Raw genomic sequence first — 17,892 nt, 5'->3', positions numbered from 1 at the left:
GGCAGGGTGCGAGCCAGCGGGGGCTGCCGCGGTGGCAGCCCTTCAGCAGCGGGTTTTTCCTAGCTGCAAACCACTCCTTGAGCTCCCTGCCATGCAACTCCCGAGGCACGCATGCCTAAGAGGCAGGAAGGGTTTTGTGGATTATGAAGGGTGGCCATTCCTTCAGTAGTACCTATTAAATTATTAATCATGACGAGAGGGTGAGCCAGAAGTGAACGCTCACTTTGATATTCTCAAAATCTAAAATATTTTAGGGTGCCTTCCTTCATTCCCTCCCTCCCTCCCTCCCTCCAAGAAAACTAACAGATAGCAGGTTTAAAACAAGTGAGAAGAACCACTTATTGACACAGCACATAGTTAAAGCGTGGACTGGGGCAGAAGAATGCAGTGGGGTAACATAGTGTGAATGTCTTCAAAACAAGATTTGCCTCATTAGCTGTGAGATAGTCCATTATTGGCTATTAAAGAAATGGCCCATATGCACACAGATGCTCAGGGGGTCAGTCCCTAAACCACTTTCTGACTGACAGAAGAGGCTGTATCAATGAAAAGATATAGGAGACAAAAAGAGGAAATTATTTCTCTAACCGATGTAACTGGCCACATGTTGAGGCCAATAAATTACACAGAGCTTTCATCTGGCTGCAGTAGTTGCAGCTCCTACCTTCCTACCGATTCGTGGGAGGCTTTTTCGGTCACAATTAGCTTCTCTTTCTGCAAATGTGTGACTACTTTGGGGCTTTTTTGTGATTTTCAGTTTCAAAGATTATATGGAGAAACATTCAATTAAAGTTTCAGTTCATCTTTGAACTGTTTTTCTTCTTCGTAATGAGAGGCATTGCAGAGCATGTTATATTTTCTGCTTTGAAAACAGAAGTGCATTAGAAGACCTCCAGCAGGATACTGATTTGTCATGATGTAACCAATTCCAATAGTTAAAAGATCAATATAAACTCTATTTGCTGAATGCCACAAGTTTATAAATGTGAAATACCCAGACAGCAAACTTTGTATTAGCTGATTTTTTGAACTTCTAATATTTTTGAGCCATTATCAGCCCAATTAGGTGTTCAGCATATGTTTTGCATTTCAGAATCCGTATACCATTCATCTGTAATAAAGAGATATGAAAGGGATGTGAGTCATTAGTCATATTCAGGAAACATGTTTCTGAAAAATTAATACATGACCAGTTGCCAGTAAGTAGCAATCTGCTACATATACGAACAAAGTATGTTATAAAGCTACATATTTTAATGATAGTCTTTAAAAGTTAAAATTGTAAACTGTAATGGAAACAACATTTCTCTAATGGAATATTTAATATCACTTAAGACCCACTAAGGACTGCACAATAATTCTTGCATCGATGGGAGCTGGGTAAAATTGCATAGAGTCAGTACAGTAAAGTCTGAAGTCAAGCTGGTATGTAAAGGTATACTTACTGTTAAGTGCAGGAATAAACCTAGTGATTTCAGTGATGGTCTCTTGGGATTAAAGTTAAACAAACGCTTAAGTGTCCTAGACTTTACAATCCTGTGCCCTCCATTCTTTCTCATAGACAGTGACATTTCTTACACACCTCTAGGAGGGGAAGTACGATTTGGCCCAAAGTGGTACACTAATACAAACACTTTCCCATCTCCAGTGACTATTAGTATGTGTGTACATGGTTTTCTTACTTTTTGAGAATTATTGGATTTTTCACGTGGGTGAACACTACTGAATTCCAAGAGGTTGCATTCATTGGATGTTGTTCGTCAACAATTTTAGTTGTGGCTTCAATTATGAGGAATCACTGGAGATGGGGAAAGGGGAGGGGGGGAGGGGGAAGGAGTCAGATTGACTTTTTGGTCAATAAGAACATTGACAGACTCTTTAAAACGCATTTTTACCCTAAATGATAAAATTGTAATTGCCACTGTAATAACAATATTTTGTTAAGGAACTAGCAAAAAGCCTGTTCAGCTGGGGAAAGTCAGTTGGTGGATACCAACATGTATAAGTAGAGATTTCTGGGCTTACAGCATGACCATCCACGTTCCTGGCTGAAGGTCCCTGGACCGTAGAAATGACTAAAAGAGCAAATTAAAGTCTGTGGTATCTTCATTTAAACTGTAATTATATTTCAACAATACAGACATTTCTGAAACTAGTGAAAAGTTGGCAGCAGCTAGCCCTGTGTTCTGTGAGCAATGGGCACAGAAGCCATGCAATAAATTAAAGGCCATGTTTTTGTCTTATTTCCTCTGCCCCAGGTAGGTGTAAAGGTCTGTTAAATAGCTTAGGCACAATGTTTTTCTTTCAAAAAATCAAAATTGCATCTTTGGCTTCAGAACACAAAAACAGGTGAAAGACAGTTTATGACTGTAGGCAACAGATGTTCCTGAAGTGTAAATTAACATGGATTTTGGTCAGAAGAATAAAATGTAAAAAATATTCTAGCAGCCAGATATAGTAAGAAAGTGGGAGACATTGGGGGTGGTGGTGGTGAAATCACTGAACCCATGAGGTCAGATATAGCTTCAGACAAATTAAAGGAAATAAGAGTAGAATTTTCTATTAGAGGAAATAATATACCGTTCAAAACAGGTGGTTGTGTTGACAGTAAACCAGCCTGACAGATTGGATAGTCCTCGTCAGTGCTAGTTCTCCAGTATCATCCCAACAGAACTTCAGAGGCTGCATAGGTATTACCCATTTAGTTGAATATAACAAGCTATTGCCTGCATGCTCTGTGCCATTCAAACTGCCACAGCTGAAGAAGAACATTTGTGGAAAGCATAACAAACATATAAGTCCTGAGAAAACAGAGTTTCAACTTTGGCTTCAGTGCTGTTAGTGCGATCAAGAAAAAAAAAAACTTCTGAGTGAAGGAATAGTTGGGCCAACAAATCAGGTAGCTGGTGACCTAAACTTGTCTACAGTTTGGGATCTTTAATTATGGTGTCTCAGACTGACGAGCTGACTTACAGTGCAGTACTTACAAGCTTTTTATTTCCCTCACCTGCCTCTCCAATGCCACAGGAGACAGTGCAGCAGTTAGAAATGGTGCAGAAGTAGATTTTCCCTCCATGCCGTAAGTTCTGATGCCAGAACAGGCTGGTATGGAAATCTGGATCTAAATTAATTTAAAGGTATTTGGACTTTCTAATTTGGTTCTTACTGCTTTTCAACCAGACTCATACAACGCAGAACACAACAAAGCTACAGCTATAATAATTTATGAACCGGGCTTGCGCCTGTTCTCTGTCCCTGAGGGCTTGCATCGTTAATGTCTTGCATCGTTAATGTCTTGCATCTTTAATGCCTTCCCAAAATAGAGTGGCATCACGCACAGTACCTTGCAGGAACATCCCTGAGCCCGTGCTGTTCCCCAGGCTGTGCTTGGGTGTATCTGGCAGACTGTGATTTGGCACAAGCCAAAACCCTGCCAGGAAGCATGTTCACTGCTGAACAACATACACGATTGCATGCAAAGGTGTGCTGGTTTCAGCTGGGGTAGGGTTAATGTTCTTCATAGTAGCTAGTTTGGGGCTACGTTTTGGATTTGTGCTGGAAACAGCGTTGGTAGTACAGGGATGCATTTGTTATTGCAGGGCAGTGCTTAGAGAGTCAAGGCGTTTTCTGCTCCTCACACCGCCCTGCCGGTGAGTAGGCTGTGGGTGCACAAAAAGTTGTGAAGAGATACAGCCGGGACAGCTGACCCCAACTGACCGAAGGGATATTCCATACCATACCATTAGAGCACTGGAACAGGCTGCCCGGAGAGGTGGTGGAGTCTCCCGCTCTGGAGATGTTCAAAACCCGCCTGGACGTGATCCTGCACAACCTGTTGTAGGTGACCCTGCTTTAGCAGGGAGGTTGGACCAGATGATCTCCAGAGGTCCCTTCCAACCCTGACCATTCTGTGATTCTGTGATATGACATCATGTTCAGCATATAAAGATGGGGGAAGAAGAAGGAAGGGGGGACCTTCAGAGTTATGGTGTTTGTCTTCCCAAGTAACTGTCACACGTGATGGAGCCCTGCTTTCCTGGAGATGGCTGAACACCTGCCTGCCCATGGGAAGCTGTGAATGAATTTGTGCAAAGCTCATTAAACTATTTTTATCTCAACCCACGACTTTTCTCATTCACTTTATCTCAACCCACGACTTTTCTCACTCACTTTATCTCAACCCACGAGTTTACTCTTCCGATTCTCTCCCCCATCCCGCTGTGGGGGGAGTGAGTGAGCGGCTGCATGGTGCTTAATTGCCAGCTGGGCTTAAACCACATCAAGAGGGATAAAACCATGTGCTGGCCCTGTGTTACACTTTAAGACAGAAGTAGCCTAAGAGAGTGAAAAGATACGCAATTGGAAAGTCAAGGGATTGCTGGAAATATGCAAAGAGGGAAATGAAGTGCATATTGGCAAGGAGTGAAAAAATGAAATTATGCAGGATGGGAAGAGAAGAAATTCTGAGAAGGAAATCATCTCAATTCAGGAAGCACTTAATAATGTGTTTTAAGTTAAAGCATATGCTCAGTATTTTCTTACCGATAGTCTGTGTGCCTCAAGTAAGGCAGCTTGCTGAGCTGGGGCTCTGCAGTGAAGTTTCACAAGCTGCTGAAAGTGATACAAATCCATGGCGTCACTGGGAGAGATGAGCTTCCCTTTCCCAATGTCCCTGGCCCTGTTGTTCCACCACCTCTCCTCTGCTGGCGTGAGTACTTGTGTGAGCTGCACTGTCAGCAGCACCAGCAATGCAATGGGCACTGGAGGGTGTGAGCAGGAGATGCAAGGGCAAAACTGGCTTTTTCAGCATCTACAACTGAACTGGACACAAGCCGAAGACACTTGTCAAACCACATTCTGTGTGTCCTCATTTACTCCATTCCTTCTCCTTTAGCAAAGCTAAACGGGGGATTTCAAACTTGTCTTGCATGGGCTGCCTGAGCCTTCACAACCTTTTCCTGAAGCAGTTAAATAAACACCATATCTCTGTGCAGACATGGTGTAAGAAACAGATCCATCTACGTGACTGGAAATAAATAAAAAATATTAATTTGCATTTTCAGAACAAACATTTCTAAAAATTGTGGAAATTTTTTTTCCTGAAGAAGTGCCTGACAGATGGTTTGAGTAAAGGAGTGGTGAAGCACTCAAACACTACCAATTTCCTAGTATTCTGTCAGCTATTTACAGTTTCTATTGCACACATTGAACATTGAGAGCACTTCTTCATAAACTTCAACTTTACCTTTTAATGTATAAGAAAAAACCCCTTTCAGATGTCCCATATTGATACCAATGTAATGATATTGCTTGAATTACTGGTCTCCATCATTCAATGTACAGTGCGTAGTTTAATGAACAGACTAGTTCATTACTCAGGAAGAGACAATAAAATAGCACCAACCATTTAAAAACTATTAATCTGTATAGTACCATTAGCATAAGCAATAGTTTATTATTACCAAATTAAATCCATTATAAGTATCCTGAGTATCCAATCAGGTTAGTAATAAACTGACTAAAGCTATCTACATGAATGACTGTACTGCTTGATGGAATACATTTTGTATTGGTATACATTAATCTGACTTTTAGTGTGCTGTACTGTTATTTATAACTGATAAACTGACTTTTATAACATGTGAAACAGCTCAACATTTTATGAAATAATAGTTAGAATGGTTTCATGGGTTCTGTCATTGATTTTTTTTCTCTTTTTAGGGGCTACAAGATATTTTCTGACATATCACGGTTCCATCAGTCAGATAAACCTCCATCACTGTGAAACTTAGCTCTGTATTTTTGCCTTCATATTTTACAGGATTTAGGTTAAAGAAAACAGCAATAAAGACCAAACATAAAATATCTGAAAAAATAGGGTGGTAAATGGATGCTAAATGGATATTCCAGATGACAAGACTCTCATGTTGTAATTGTTCCCACGGAGTCAGAGCCCTGCTAGAGCTGACTGAACATGGGCGTGCTAGTCTGGTGGGACAGAATGGGATTCAGACTGTTCCTCAAAAAAGACTTTAGATATTTAGAATGGACAGAATAAAGTCAGATATTTACTAAGGAGAAAGGTAGGGTTTTTAACTACTTAACAGAGGTGTGTATTTTTATCTTTCTAAGGGCACAGGTATGGTTTTTTTATCAGTTAATTGACTATTTTAAAAGCCTGCTATTTCTTGTAAGTGCTACATATGCCAAGTATTGTATATATGTCTGTGTAATGCATGCTAAAATATAGGATAGAGCTAAAAGTCAGCTCCAGGCTCCCCTGAAGATTTTGCCGGTGGAGGTTGTCCCTTTACAGTGGCTGCTCCTGCTGTAGTGTGCAACTTTTCTGAAAAGATTATTCTCCCAAGCCTTCTGTATAAGCCAGAAAATAGGCCTTTTCTACAGATGGGAAGCTGAAGCTAAAAGATTATGACTTAATTTTGTGCTGGCAGGCAAGAAAATCAGGAGGAGCAGACCTCCCTGGTGCTTTCTGTGACCTTTCCTATTGAGTGGACGCAATTTCCTCCTTTCTGGTGCATTTCCACCACACGTGGATGGGGTTTGTATCTAGGACGGCAAGTGGAATCAAGAACTTGATTCTATTTATCAGAAGTCAGATGTCAAAAATTGCTGTCATTGTCAGCAATTGCCTCCCATATATATATATATATATATATAAAAATAAATTATTTCCCAGTGTCTTCCTAGGGCAGTATAACTAGGTTTTCACAGGGACAAAGATGGGACATGTTGCTTGGTACCCAGAGAGGGGGGATTTCTATCACTGCCCTGGACTTTCCTCATGCGGTTGGGGAAGTACGTGGTAGGATCAGCATCAAGTTTCACTGGCTCCCAGTGTCAGTCTGATATCCTACCCCATAGGTGGGATTACAGGCAAGGAACCAGAACAAACACCCAAAGCCCTGGGACATCAGGAGTCCACTGGGATAAACTAAGTCGCAGCAGGAATGGGCTGGCATGGGAAGGAAGGGACTGTGCCGCTTTCGTTTGCCAGCTGCTCCCACTTTTCTGGTATCAGCCACATCTCGGTACTCGGTGCAAGTATTTTCTTAAAGCTGTTGTAATTTCCCCCTGAAGTAAGAGGACATATGACTGGGACTTTTGCGATAAACTGACAGGGTCATAACTTATATACACGAATCAGATTAGTTGACGGTGAAGATACATGGGATGTGTTGTTTGAAGGACATGAATAGCTGTTGCTGTTGTTCAGCCTGAAATAACTGCTTTCCTGAATGCAATATGAAAACCTGCCAAGAAAAGCAGACTATCACAGCTGAACGTAGCTCAGTGTTATAAGACTGACAATAAGATATGCCTAATACTTTAAGCTGGCCTCTTACCACTTTTTCCAAGGTTCAGCCACAACAATCATTCTTCTGCAAGTCAGATTGTTTTGTGTAATTTTCCTATGTAGGATGACTCAGTTTGCTTAAAAGTCTTTGAAATTCAAGAAGGAAAGAATCTAATGGAACCAGAAGCAAAGCCTACTGAATTTTAAATCTCAGAGCATCTCCCAGGCTCACTTTTTTTCCTACGTGTGGGTAAATAAATTTAATTTGAGGAAAAGAGATGTAGCTTTCTCCCACAAAATGAATAGACTAAATAGAAGTGAATCCTTTTCTGACAGTCCTTTGAGGAAATAGTTTTTCTTGGTTAAACTGAATGGATTTATGTTCTGATCTTTTTTGCTATGTTTTTACTACAGTTTGTGCCTATATAGAGACCGAGGCATGCCAATTTCATTTAGTCTTTCACATTTTAGTCCTCTTTTTAAGCAAAAGGACATTCAGTGATCAACTGAATTACACTATTTAAATATACCTTATGATCTACGCAGCAAAGATAAATACATGCCCTGGTTTCCCTCGGTGAGGTTGCCCAGGGGAAGGAATCCTGTAAGCTATGGCTGACAGTGTGGTCCTGCACTTCTTTCCATCCCAAACGTGAGGGGGAAAGTTGAAGGGGGAGTGGGAGCACTGGTCCTTCTCCAGGTTTACTTCAAGCAGGATCTCAACTCCCATGACTTACTCCAGAGTGCACCTCCAGGCCCCACCTCCCAGGGTAGAGGAGCTGCTCTGGGGGGAGTTGGTGCCCATGCCCCAGTGACAGAGCCGCCAGGACCACACAGGTCTATTTGTCACCCCCTGGCAGGCAGAGCACCACGCGATCTGAAGGCCGGCTCTGGCCACGCTTGCGGCCAGGCATGCAGGACCACGGCTGAGGAAGCAGGAGTTGGGGCTGGGGCAGACCTGGCCAGGTGGTCGCGGGCCTGACCTGCTGGTGAAGAAACATCTCTTGCAGGAGAACTTTGCTGCAACCGGAGCAGGAACCTTCTGGCTCACTTGAACAGGCAGAGATTTTGCTCTCGGTGCTGTCAACAGCCCCAACGGGGCATATTTTCCAGTTAGTCCAGTCTGTATTTTCATGAGAAGGGAAACTTTCTCTGGACAAAGAGGTTTTTGTTATCAAGGGAGGAAATAGTGTCAAGTATCGGTTCCATCGGCTGTGTCTGGGGACTCCTCTTAACCAAGGAAGAACATTATTATTATTAATGTGAATGTAAATCTTTGCTTACATGGCTTAATGCAAGTGACCAGTGTGACTAACATGACCTATATCTTCAACCAAAGCAGCCTTTGTTCTGCATAAAAAAGTAATGTGAAATGTAGGTAGAAAAGGGTAGCTTTCCTGTATGTCCATGGCACTAGCAAGGTTTTTTGTTTCTTACTGAACTTTTGTTTAAGCCCTGCCAGTTAAGCATTAGTCATACACATGGAATTTTCTGGTACTGCTGGTGAATTATGTTCTCTGGCAAGCAATAATTGCCTAATTTTCAATAAAAACATTCATCCCAATGTTTGGTTGAGTTCCAGTGGTGCCACCTTGAAATATTCCTCATAAACTTCAGTTTTAAAATCTAATATTCTTATCTTAATAGTTCTGCAAGATGTAAATGCTGGCAAAAAAGAAGAGAGAGACAGTTTTCTGACTAAAAGCCTTTCAAAGTACTTAACTTTCGATTGTGTCCACAGAAAAGACAAGTGGACTTGAGAAGAAGATACAGTAATTCTTCCTGAATAAATACCTTCTAGTAGCAAATTTCCTTGTGAGGAATTGAATCTGGAAGAACTGTCTCAGTGTACATGGAACTCAAGACATGTATCGCATTGGATTCCTGTATTTCTCTTATATATTTACACTAACCTGACTAGGTCAGATGCTTAGCTCCTTTGGACTACAGCTGTAAGTGCTGGAGACCTCCTGAAATCTCTGGCCATACTGCATTGTTCTCAGCTCTGGCATACTAAGACACAAATGAGCTTTTACTATGTTCTCAGTAGAGCTATTTTTGAAAGACTGTTTTCTCTGCTAACAGTCTTTCATGTGCTCAGGAAAGTCACGTGTGCCCATCCAGGGGGAAAATGAGTTAGCTGTGCCTATGTAGAATTAAGCAAGTAAAAAACGAATGTTGAATTCAGGAAAATGCATTTTTAATAGTCTTGAAATTTTTTGCAAATATTTGTTCAAATGCTTGAATACTTTTGACTGCAAGGTGCTTTTGGGAAGTGGGGAGGATTGTATTCACAGAACTGCAACAGGAATCATCCTGTTCCCTGCATTCCCTTTTTCAGTTAATAACTTAAGGGCTAAAATGCTTACCCAAGATATGAGCCATACAAGTTCAGTTCTTTGCTAAAAAGTCACAGGTATAAATGAATGGGGCAGAGAGTAGATTCAAACTAGCTCTCCCACTATCTTTATGAGAGTGCCTTAATGCTATAGGGTGGCTGAATGTTCTACTACTGACACTTTTTCCTTCGCCTAAAACAAGCTGTCAGCAGCCAAGGTCACAATAGCCCCTCAGTCCTGCTTCAGAGATGAAACCTGAACACTAATCAACAAAATAAAGAGTCACCAAAAATAATTGAAAGAACCCTTCTCCACCCAAACATATCCTCTGGCATGTTGGAGAGAATAAGGAGTTACAGATTCTAGTCTGTTCTTCTGCTGGGAATAACTGAACCAAACTTTCTCATACAGTTGGTGATTGCTTAAACCCCTGGATTATTCAGGGTAAAGAGTTCATCTTCCAGTTGCTTGTGGCCATCCTACCCTCTGCTTTCCCTCACCCGTCTTTCCTACTATATAATGTTACAGATCAAACAAAAAGGTTTTTCACATTCAAGTTATTTGTATATCTCCTTACAGACGTACAGTTAGATGGTAAATTGCTATCCAGTTGCAGCCACAGACATCTCACTTTGAACACTAGGAATTGGGGGACTTTGTACACTAGGAATTGCAAAACAGGATAGCAGGACTTGAATATTGTAATCCCTATAAAGAGATGAAATGCATTGTGCTATCAAAGGTAAGAAGCATCTTGGGAACACCACCCATTAAACACAAAGGTACTGCGTGCCTTTATATCATTATATATCATTAATTAGACTGCTAGAATCTACAACAGAATAATTTTATTTAACTGAATCATATAAAAGTGTTTGTAACAAATCTATTCTTAAATGCTGTTGAACAATCAGTACATAACGAATTGCGTTACAATCACAAATTTCTACTTATGCATATGTAATCTGTGCATCTGTCATGGACATTCTTGTCCCGATCTGTCACTGTGCCATATCTGACGCATAGTCAAGGGTCAAAAATGTCCAAAGCACATAGAACAACAGCATTCACATCAGTCAACCACTGTGCATCAACAATACTGAAGCATACTGCTGCATCATGCAGAAAACTTGTTCATAGGTATAACATCCATAGACTATAGTGAGGCCAAAATTTGTGTTTTCCTCATCTCCTGTGTACTTAATCTCCTGCCTTGGGCCTTCAACTGTTTTATTTGTGGGACACACATTCGACTTCTGCAGACCTCTACTCTGCTGATCTATCATTGCATTGTGTGCGTGAAGAAGCACACTTTTTTCCATATTTTTCTGGTTTTGACTGAAAACTGTGACAAAGGTGTGCAAGTAGGTTGCTTCCTTTCCTAGGTTAGCCTCAAATGCTGCACAAGAATATAGGAATAAAAATGGCCCCTTGTTTCAGAGCTGTGGTTCATTTAGCCCAACATTCTCTCTCCAACTGTGTCAGAAAAAGATACAATTTTGGGAGAGGCAATATTTTCCAGAAATTTACTACCTACTTTGCAAAGTAGTACTTTTAAAATACGTTTTAAACTAATGTTCTAGCTTCATGGACTGTCTCTTGGTTTTAGTATTATGTCATCTTCATGATTTAGATCATACATCTCTCAACCCTTTTTTTTCCTAAGCAAAAATTCACATTTTTTTCAGTCTCTTATGAGACAGCTGCTCTTTCTCCTAATCGTTTTAGCTGCTTTCTCCATCTCTTTTCTTATTTCACCATGTCTTCTTGAGCTGTGGTGGCTAGAGCAGCACATAGTACCTACAGTGTGGGTGCACTGACATCTTATAAAATGGCAATGTGTTTCTTGTCTTGTTCTCAATACCCTTCCTGATAATGTACATTTTATCTTCCTGATAATGTACATTTTATTGGCTTTTTTGGCTGCAACCTCACATTGAACTGATGACTTCAAGGAAGTGTCAATGGTAACACCAAGATCTCTTCTCTGATTTAAAACTTTTCAGGTCACATTGTGCAGGCATGGATTATAGATTATTTTTCTGTAGAATCTGCACTGAGGCAAGTATGACACCTGCTTGTCTGCTCCTGTTCCTTATTATAAGCATTGCATCTCATTGCCCAAAACAAAGTCTTGGAAAATTCACTGCATACATCCTACTACATGTCACTGATGAAGGTGTTGAATAAAACTGGTTAAATCACTGAACTGTGGTAGCTGATGCCACCCTTAGCAGTGACCATCAACGTCTTTCATTTGCCCAATCCTTTCACCAGATTTCAGTCCATAAAAGAACATCTCCTCCATCCCCATGGAAAATTACCTTTTGTAATAACCACTGGTGTGGAATTGTGTCAAAGATATTTTGAAAATCAAAAATATTAAGTCCCCTCAATGCCCTTTATCCATGTGCTTGACTGCCCTCATAGAACTTCAGCGGGTGATTAAGATGGCCTTTCCTTTTAAAGAAGCCGTGTTGACTTCTTTCCCAACAAGTGATGTTTATCTATGTGATCCAGTATCTTACTCTGTGAGATATACTTTACTATCTAATCAGGCATGGAGTCAGTCATCAGTCTGCAGTTCCTCAGATCTCTTTTAGAGCCTTTTTTATAGGTGGAAGTTACACTGGCAGTCTGTCACAGTGGCCACTTCTATAGATTTGTGAGACAATTTGGCTAGCACTTCTGCAATTTCACATCTGCATTCCTTCAAAACATTGGTTGAATGCCAACCCGCCCTAGTGACTTACTGATATCTAATTTGTCTGTTTGGTTTAATTAACTTTGAATCCGACACTTTGCATTTCCTACAGCTGAAGTAAATGGGAACAGAGACTTGCAATAACTTGTCTTTGTCCCAGCCACTTGGCCAAAGCAGTAGTGACATGTTAAAATGGAAATCCATGGAAAGAAAATAGACTGATTCTTTCTATCTATGTACTGTTATGCACAAGTAATATGTATTGTACTAAAAACATTGGATAGAGTAGTGATAGCAATCATAAAAGTAGTAGTGGGGCACCTTTTGATTTGCACATCTGTCACAGAAATGCCAACCTACTTTTGTGATGACAAAAATGAGCTAAATTAAGAATGATCAGGGAACCCCATTTGCATTATTGAAGCATCATACAGTAAGTGCAAGAGACAGGTGGCATAAGTGCTAAAACAAGATGGAGAGTATGTGCTGCGGGGAATCAATCTACTGCATTAACGGCTAATGGCACATTCAGTGTTTATCCATTATTTATCACATAAATGAGTATGTACTGTCTAGACTGCAGAGGTGCTTTCATAACAGAGTGACACTGATTACTGAAAATTAAAAAATGAGAGCTGATCTTAATAAATGAATTGAAAATTAGCAAATGGTAACAAACTCCACATAGTATATCTGCTCGACCTAATAACACTGGCTTTTGTTTTGGTTTTATGAAAATTATTTGATCCATCACTATAATTCTAGAGTTTAGAGAATACTGCAAAACCTGGAAAAAAGGCAGAGGACTTAGGATGCAATCACTCCCTGCCACTATCACATACATTCATTTGTATGCATACTTTCATTCTGAGCTGCTTTTTGTTTTGGTTTAGTATTCTCCTCATTTATTTCTTTTCCCTTTCAACTTACTGGCACATTAGTGAAAACTAAGAATATCTGCTCATACTGAGAGAAGAATGATGTTACTCAAAATGTATTGTGTACCAGTTGTGGCATTGAAACTACACTCTGTGCATTGGGTTTAATGTTTTAACGATGCCAGAACACTGGCCTTGAATAAATAAGTTACATGAGCTCAGGCTGGACTATATATCATTATCAGTGGAATCTGTATTATTGCATTCAGAGGAAGAAGGGCCAAATTTTCACCTCAGACCCACTGAAGGTGTTAAAACTGGACACAAATTTAGGTGGTTAGTTGAATCAAGAAACTGTTTATAGACTAATTCTAATAAAAGTAGTACAGGGTTATTTAGGCATGCTAAATTATTCACGAAGGATAGAAAAACTATATCAAATAAGTGGAAAAAATGTAGTACTTAGGTGTTCCCAGTATATTAAATATCTTAAAAAGATGACTTCTACATTAAGATTCAGTTCATAGGGACTTAGGTAGCCATTTAAAATTTACACTAACACGGAATGTTAGTAGTTTGCATTCACCTGCATTACATCCTATCCTCATCACAGACCAGTAATTCCCAAGAGGAGACACATCATTATATTGCAGTTAATAAGGTTTTAACTAGTCATGCTGGACCTGAAATCAAGATGTGGACTTCTTCTGTCTGAACCCTTCATATCTGTTCACTTCTATCACAAGAACCAAGCTGTTGTCCTGAAGTGAATCCCTTGCCAGGATAATAGACATGTTTTGAGTGGATTTGTTTTAGGGCTTTGAGCAACCTGGTCTAGTGGAAGGTGTCTCTGCCCATGACAGGGGGGGTGATTTTTAAGGTCCCCTCCAACCCAAACCATTCTATGATTCTATGTTTTCAGTGACAAGGTGAAAAATACAAAATTTCCACAGTTTCCATCAGGAATGTCTGAGATGATGTCTTTCCAATCATCTCTGGAAACATTCGTGTTAACCATTTACTCTGATGAGAAGGACATATCTTATGTTAGGATGCCAGCAACAACCAACCAACCAAACAAACAAAACCTCTCTCAAACCTTGGACTGCTTAGGTTCAGAAAACATAAAAGATAGGACAGTTTTGTGATTAATTTAAATCAGCCAAAATTAAATGGAGCCTTCCAAAGATTTAGATTGGGTTCTGAATCCCAGTGTGCCATCTGGGCTGCTCATAAATGATAAAGCTGCTAGGTCAGCGGCTGCATAAATACATGCAAGACTCGAAGATGCTTGAAAATAGGCTATATTTTTTGCAAAATGTTCATAAACAGGATTTCTTCCACCCCCGTTCACACGAATATTTTGGCAAAAAGTCGAAGTCTTGTGCATCTTCAATTATCCCTAGCAATTGCCAATTACTTGAGTAACTAGTCAGATTTACCAGCTAATATATTCCAAAAAGGCACCTAAAAGCTTTCAAAGGTATGCTAATTATCATATTTACAGCCTCCAAGATTACTTCCAGCAAAGACATCCTAATTCAGCCCCTTCTTCTGGTTTATTGGATTGCACTTTATTAGCTAGTAATCATACTGCTAAGCCTTGTAACAATGCTGCTTCACATCTGCTTAAACTGCAGTCTCTTCATGATGCATCTGTGAAGTGTATGCGACTGTGTTCCTTCTAGAAACAGAAAACAATGGCAAAGTGAGTTGCTGTTAGTCCATTCAGTTACTGAATGTGAGATTTGAGGGCAGGAGCTGTGACAGCCAAACTTTTCCCAAGGATACTAAGTACTAGTTTTTCTTTGCAAACATCCATTATTCCAGTGTGTCCTCGGCAGTGGTTTTGTATCTTGTGCAAAAGTTCTGTCATTCAGGAAAGCAAGGATTACGGTTATTTCATTCACTTGCAGACAAATTCCCATAATGTAGCTGTCTCAAAATATTTTGATTTTTATTTTTGTTCCAGCAAGTGGGTAGCGATAATGACAATACAGAAAAAGGTGGTTGCGAGAAAGTTCAAAGTAATTTCAATATGTTCTTTTATTCACACATGCATTTGTGGTGACTTATCTAAGAGCTCAAATATGCAACAGTGTACAGCTGGTTTCTCTCTGAAGGTTGGTCTAGACCTCCTGTTTCTCCCTTACTTTTCTCCTTTAAAGCATATTATCATTCTATCCTCTGCAATTAATCTCCAATGATCATCAGACTATAAAAATATACAAAGCTGAACAAACAGTAGAGAAAGTTATTCATGGTTGTTTCCCTAAATCCAGTTTGCAATTCAGTTTTTGTATCACATCAATATGTGTGTTTGTCTCCCTTTTCACATACATTTTCAGGGTTTTGTTGTGGATATTTTTTTTCAAGCCGATTTAAAAAGAGGCTTTTAGTTATGGAAATACAGACACATGGCAGATTAATAAGTGAGGAAATTACAGGAATAGTTTTCTGTCTACTATATCCACAGTGGCTTTGTGTGTCTAAGAACAAGATTTGAAAGGAGGCTGGAAGAGTGTCAATGAGTGAGGAAGGAAAGGATTTAATCCATCAGCATAGCCATGGACTGAACTAAAAACGGAGAAAAGGCAGGAAAAAAAAAGATACTCCAGAGACATGAAGATACCTTACCCAAAGATTTCATGTTCTACTTTTTCAGAATATGAATCAGCTTTGCCCAAATGTTTTTTATATATGGAGAAACGTAAAAAGCATCAGTATGCAGGCAAACTATCCTATGGATCTACCTATAGTGCAATATCACAGTACAGTAGAGACCCCCTGCTATTGTTAGCCCAGAGAAATGTGAGTCTTCAGCAGCAGATTGTACCAAAGGGAAAGACACATAGTGAAAAAGACACAGATTCTACAAGTTGTGTAAAAGACATTTTGAGGATGAGCACTAGAATAAAAAATTAGCTACAACAACAGCTTCCAGCTGGTGATGGAGAGAGCCTGGTTACTGCTGTATTGTCTGGCAGATATTAAAAAGCCAGAAGCATGGCGTTCTGCTGAGAGTCACTCCTACCAAGACAGGAGGAGTTGGCAACGATAGGCATCTCCTGCAGGGGGGCTAGCAGATGACAGTAGGCACCTCCAGGTTTGCTTGGCAGCCCAAATGCAATACAAGCTTCTGAAAGTCATCAAAGCCAAACTAGCTGAAAAAAAAATGTCTATGCCAAAACTTTGAGATGGGTGTTTGGTTACTATTGTCCTCGCTAGCCGGTGCTGTCTCTCTGCTACTGAATGAAACACCCTCTGTATTCTGGCTGTTGTATTACATGTGTATTACTGCTCTCCCTTGATCAGTTAAACCCTACTGCAGCTGAACCAGAAAATCATTCACCCATTCACAATAGAAGATACTTCACATTTACTCCATTTTCCATTGCTGCCCACTAGTCGTTACACAAAAGAATCTGTTTGTTTAGGAAAATACTGTATTTTTTTATATCACAGGTTTCCTCAGAAGTCCGAGATGTAACTGGGTGAAGTATAATTACACATTTGTAATTTTAAAATAAATGAAAAAATAGTTATTGCTGAGATGAACTTTCAGTCAGGACACAAGACAGGAAGTTTTACTAGTCCAGTTTTATGGATGAGAATTTGGGGTAGAGGAAGAGTGCAGACAAATAATTCTACAACTTTTGATCAGTGATTTAGGGGTACAGATTTGTTCCAATTCAATTAATAAACTACAGATACTAAGTCTCCAGCACAAATTAACAATAATATAGCTCTTTTACTTAGGGGATTTAAGCCACCAGAGAGCTGATTTTACCAAGATAATGTATTAAGTTGAGGCAAACTTGGTGAGTTATACATTAGTTGTGTGTGTAGCTCCATTTACACTACATCATCACAGTTTGAGGTTGGAAAGGACCTCTTGAGATCATCTAGTTGTTCCCCCTGCTCAAGCAGGGTCAGCTACTGAAGGTTGCCCAGGACCATGTCCCAGTTGGGTTTTGAGTATCTCCACAGATGTACAGTCCATAGCCTCTCTGGGAAACCTGTTCCCACGTTCAACCATCCTGACGGTAAACAGCATCTTCTTATGTTTAGATGGAATTTCATGTGTTTCAAAGATACCTGGTAACAACTGTTAAGCCAGGACTGTCTTCTATCAATAGGGCCTAAAAAAAGGCAGATGCTCAGTAAGCAGTTACCTGCAGGGGTAAATTTTCTGGCTTTATAATTATTTATGGAAATTTTGTTCATCTTCTGTTGTGCATTTTTAATGAATAAGGAGCTGACTCTTATTTCCCTGTAGCAAGCAGTTCTGCTTTTTCACTGTTCACTGATATTCCTAAACAATACAGCGCATCCAGCCTGTTCAAGAATTTGATGGTAGGTAGATGTAGTGTAAGGGGTAAGCTCTTAAAACAGGACAGCAGATAATTTATAACTGTGTACTGCATGTACCTAAACCATTTCCCAAAGGGTCCATCCCTCTGTGAGACTGCATGCTACAGCAGAAGAATGTTTGCTCTGGTTTACAGGGGGCCACATCATCTGTGGGCAGGTAGAACTCCCAGTCAGTATTGCTCTTCTGCGCCTCAGAGGCCTGTTACCTGCCTGACCTTCCTGCCATAACACTGACCGATGTTAATCATCAGCATATGAAATTAAGATATTAAATCCTTACCG

Source organism: Vanellus vanellus (genome assembly GCF_965231255.1).
Source record: "Vanellus vanellus genome assembly, chromosome: 3".
In the NCBI taxonomy this organism is placed as follows: Eukaryota; Metazoa; Chordata; class Aves; order Charadriiformes; family Charadriidae; genus Vanellus; species Vanellus vanellus.
Note: the sequence above shows the minus strand (reverse complement) of the source record.